Source organism: Alligator sinensis, unplaced genomic scaffold, assembly GCF_000455745.1.
Source record: "Alligator sinensis unplaced genomic scaffold, ASM45574v1 scaffold241_1, whole genome shotgun sequence".
Lineage (NCBI taxonomy): Eukaryota > Metazoa > Chordata > Crocodylia > Alligatoridae > Alligator > Alligator sinensis.
Window position 1 is genome coordinate 2,169,567 of NW_005841894.1, and position 5,592 is coordinate 2,175,158.

Consider the following 5,592-nt stretch of genomic DNA (forward strand, 5'->3'; position numbering starts at 1 on the left):
AAGTGACAGCCGGGCCGGCGGGGAGCTGGCAGCGGACTCGGCGAGGAGAAGATCGCCTGGGACAAGACTCCCAGGGAGAGGGAATCACGAGCCCAGAGAGTAGCCGCCCGGGGAAGTCGGTGGCCTTAGGCCTCCTGGTAGGTCAGTAGCCGGAAGGGGGGCCCATCGGTCAGGGCTTAGGCACCCGGGTTAGAGCCTGGGCTAGGCGAGATATATGAGTTGGAGTTTCAGTTTTAGTTTTAGTTTTAGCTCGGGCTTATTTCGGGGCTAGCACGTGGTTGTAGTGGTGCTAAGGTCTCGGGACCCCGGGTGGTTCAGGACCGAGAACGCGGCGGGGCCGCCAGAGAAAGGCCACTAGAAGACCAGCAGCAGCAGGTGGCGATTGGCCAGGGTGTAGGGGAGGTCGGAGCTCCGTGAATGCCCGCCGAAGGCACGACACCCCGGGAGGCGGCATCGAACGGATACCCCCACCACTGAAGTTACACTCAAAGTCGTGGCAGGCGAGATTAGGGGGCCTCCCGCCACCACCCGAGGCACCTCCCGGGGCTCTCTCACAAACTCGTGGCCAAGGAAAGCTGCCACCCGGGCTAGGGCAGCCCGAGAGTGCCTGGTTGAACGGAGGCGGGCCCACACACTTTAAGTGGTCACCTGGCCACACATTCAGTCAATTAATGGTGTGATAGAAAGAGGAATGAGCTACAAATTTATTCTAAAAAATATATGTAATAATTCTGTAGCTGCTCCTTATCACACCATTAACTGAACATGTGGCCAGGGTCCCCTTTGGCTGGGAGCTGTATCAGTTGATCAGAGCTCCTAGCTGGAGCTCCCAGGTCATGCTGGCTCCTAGCCCCCATGAGTGGGAACCCCATCAGCTGATGGAGCACCCAGCTGTGGGGACACCCCAGTGCCTGGGAAACCACAGCTGATACAATCTCCCAGCTGCAGAGGTGCTTCATCCATCCCTGTGGCTGAGAGATCATATCAGCTGTGGTGTCCCCGTGGCACCCCCATGGCTGGGACACTGCATCAGCTGCAGTCTCACTGTTATGGGGACCCCTGAGGTGGACCCGTGGCTGGAAGTCTGGGTCTGCTGAGGTGTTTTCCATTCATGAGAACTTGCTTCTTGCCAGTGCAGGGGCGAGGTGGTAATAAGGCCGGCAATAAAGTGCAATGGTATCTAATGTCCAATCACACAATCATGTCTCGTGCCATGCATGGGTAGCAAAACTAATATTTTTCTGATAAAATGTGTGGGTGCTACAAATATTAGTGGAATAATGAAAACAGTGGACAAGGCTGTTTGTTTTGCCCTTTCTTTTGCCTTTCTAAAACAAGGTGCGTATCTTGTTTGGGCCCTGTTTTATGCAAAGAAATGTGGCATATGGAAGCTGAAGCTATATGCAATCTGATTAGAAATAAGGCACTATTTTTGTTCCAGTTTGCCAAAGTCAGTTCCCACTGGAACAACCTACTAACATAAGTGACAGCCTCAACAATGTAATATCTTCAAATCAGGCCTGTAAAATGCTTAGATTAACACAGTGGTAATGGAATGAAATTGAAGAGCCTTTAATATACATGAAATTAGACTAGGTCAGGGGCTGGCAACTTTTTACTACCACTGGCCATATTGGTGACACAGCCTCCACCATGGACCACACCACTGAAATTCCCATGAATTACTAAATGCTACAAAGGGCACAGATAGCAAAAGGCAGATGGCAGGACCCTAGGGATGCCTCCCTTGCAGCAGAGAGAATAACCTAAACACAGCAGCAAAGACCTTGGGGACACTGCCTCTGCCACTATGGCTGGAACATGCTGCCAATCAACTCAGTTACTATGGGCTGGATTCAGACTATTCATGGCTTGGATCTGGCCCATGAGCAACAGGTTGCTGACACATGAACTAGGTAATCAAACAGCATTTCTTGCCTTAAACTCTATGGATCTTAATCAACTGCAACAAGAAGTTATAAACACCAAAAAAAGAAAAGTTTGCACTTACAGACTACAGTGGAGAAAGAATCATGAAACTTTCTTCTGTGTGTTTTTATAGGACTCTTTTCAGCTAATTTAAGAACTATACAGGAGGATAAATATTTCAATATAAAATTGTTTCTTTCATAAAAAATTTTCTTTGAATAATTTGGTTGTAATAGTAGAAGTTCCTGAATGAAGCCAGGGTTTTAATTGCACAAATCTCAGCTCTCTTCAGGACTGTAGCCTCAAAACAATCACATACATGTTTCTTAAAGACACTTATACAACTAACTTAGACACTTTTGTTAACTTATAACATGTTTTTATAAATTAATTAAAAGAATAATTTCCAGTCTTTTATTAAAATTAATATTGAACCTATAGTGCCATTTATTAAAATCCATGCAAAAGAAGTGGAAGTGTTTTTTCTGGAGCCCTAACAACCGTTGTAAATGTTTGTCTGCCATCTAGTGGAATATTTCATAATTTTAAATAATATTTGTAGTCCCCAATTTTCATTCTCTCCTTTTGTAATTTATCAACAAGCATCTTCAAAATATGGCAAATTAAAAAAAAATCAAGGTGAAAACCTCACTCAAAATGTGTAAAGTCTATGACAAATTAATGTTTACTGAAGTTTTGGTGGATAAAATCTCCAATATCATTTGAATGAAAAGGTGGGGCTTCATAGTCATCTTATTTAAATTATGCTGTATCTGTTAATTATCTGGGGATTTAAGTTACAAAAGATGAACATGTTGAAAAGTACAGGAGAGATAATCATATAAACTATTTTGTTTTTTCTATCTCTGAGATCTTCAGAAAAGATACTTTGGCATATTCAGACTTACCCACAAAGGCTAAACATGACACATGTTTCCAAGCATTCCAAGTGTTAAACTCTAAACCATTTATTTTCACAAGGACAATACAATTAGAAGTCATTAAATATGCATTGATTTAACAGAAGCAAGGATATGTCAGCTGGCATCCACACCAAATATGCCTCTCAATGCAACAAGGTTTACACAAGTGTATAATGGAGTGCTAGTGAGACACTAGGACTGGTCAGAAACTTTCCATCCAAACTGGACTACGGGTTTCCAAAGCTAAATGTTCATGAAATGTAACTCCTTATCATGAGAAACTAATTGCCTGAAAGCTGAAAAGTTTTGAATAACTCTCTCTGTCTCTCTCCAACAAAATTCTTTAATTGGGGAAAAGTTGTCAGAAAAAGATCATCCGGAGTGCTAAATTCATTGACTGGAACAGGAGTACATGGCCCTCAAATTAAATGAGACCCCATGATTTATGGCAGCAACACTTTGATTAAAAATATTTTAAATTTTGGTTCTAATATTATGGAGAAAGTGGGAAAAAATCTGTTTTGTGACTAGCTCTAGTGCATATTTTTTGCCACCTCTAGTAATAATGGCAGGAGATGAACAATCTGGTCCACCAAAGCCATTTGCTTGTATCCCTTTACTTGCCCACACTTAAAACAAACATAAGATGATTTACCATCTTATTATGAAGTTTGTTTAATAAATACCATAGAGAAAATCCTCTGATGAAAAATATTATGAAAAGTATCATTTGGGTAGCAAGCAGGGACATTCAGATAGTCTAAGAGCATTCATTTACTAGAGCAAATGATCTGGCTGACCTCAGCGTCACACAACAAGAAAAATGGAAGTGAACGAGTGCAACTGGGTTTGCATCATCTAACACATCACACAATGGGAGTAGTAAGATACAGAAGGAAAAAGCTAACCACAGCAGTGGCATCCAGAGTGGCAAACAATATAAATATGACAAGCCACAGCAGGCTCTTGGGAGGCTGGAACTGCATGTCCAAAATATCACAGAATGTGACATATTCCATGCTGATTTATACTCTGTACCATTTAACTAGTTTTAGTAAGGCTGCATGGGGTGCCAGTAAGTGCTGAATATAGTGTAAGACGATTAAAAATACAGTGGTAATTGAAAAGTTGTCCAGCTAGGGCAAACAACCAACCGGCCATTGACAGAAGCAGATTGGCAGGATTACTACTACTTTTTTCCCTATAGAGAAGAGCATAATTCTGGGTATCCTATGAACAATATTAGCCAGATTTACAGATTAAATGTGCAAGGGCACAGTTATTGTTGCAGCATGTAGAACTGACTACTTATGCATCTAATCTGCTAAGTCATTATTAAACTTAACCTGCCTTAACTCAGCTATATACAAGGGGTAAACTTGTACTAAACTAAAGAAAAAGGAAAATAGATTTAACAGGTAAGAATTAGTTTTAGCCCAGTGGTTCCTCATTTTTTTTTCACCGTGACCCCACTTTCAGTCAGCATGTGGTTCCACTTTGAGTCTAAACTTGACTTCTTTAATTTCTGATGGACTCATAACTCTACTCCTTGAGTGCCATGACTCTGTTTGGGGTTAACTCCCAGTATGAAAACTGATGTGTTAGCCCTTCATTCAAACTACAGCTTTCTAAAGTACTTTGAGAATCACAAAAGGAAGTATGATATATGTGTAAAATGGCTTTACTTCTTATCATTATTTAACTCCGCTAACATAAGTAGAACATGACTTTGTTACAAAATTCTAGTATACCAAATGATTACCAATAAGGAATATGGTGTATTTTCTTTGATTCCTTTTATCCCTATTTTCTTTGGCGAAAGAGAATAATATATTTGAAAGTTATCTCTACTGGAATAGCCACCCTACACACTGTAGGCAGGGTGTGTGTAGTATGGTGGGCCTCTAGGGTGGCCGTAAGCCCCTAGAGGACCCCCAAAATTCCTTTTTTGCCCTGCTTGCTCTGGGAACAGTCTCCCCATCACTCACCTGCCATGCCCTGATGTCTTTTATGTTTATAAAAGGGAGGCTACCCCAGGGCTTCCCAGACCTTGTCTTGTTTTAATAACCACCTGGTGACTGTGGTCCTTTGCCTTATGGGCTAAATGCATAGCTTTGTACCTTCCCTACATCATGCCCCATGCCTCACAGATGGCATCATCATGGATGTTCTCTGTTGCATGTCTACACTCATGCAGCCCTCCTCCCCCTCAGACCCTCGATCTCTCAAACAACCCTCCTCTGGTCCCTCAAACTGCTTGGTCTCTCACAAAGCCCTGCTTGAGTCTCCAGGTCCCTCAGTCCCTCATTCAGTCACTCTCTGGGCTGCCAGACCCCTCAGTCTCTCATTCAACTCCCCTTCAAACTGCAGAAGGGACCCATTCTGCATCCAGCCAGCTACTGCCCTAGAGCCTGAAGGGGAGAAATAAATAGCTCCACATCTCCATCCCCCGAGCAGTGCAGCTCCGCAGCCAGCGCTGCCTGACGGGGGCTGGTGAGAGGCGGCCGCTGCACTGCAGCCCCTCATCTGCCCACCTGCATGGCCCCAATCACTGTGGTGCCTGGCCACCCACACACGCAACCCCAGTGGCCTCAGCACTGCGAGCCCGGAGCGTGGGGTCCAGCAGACACTGGCTCCTGCTACCTTGCCCCACAGAGGTCACGCCAGGACCCCGCCTGCCAAGACCCCCTCCATGCTGGATTCACACGTGTTGCTGGGGACAGGAGGAGGCCGGCCAGGT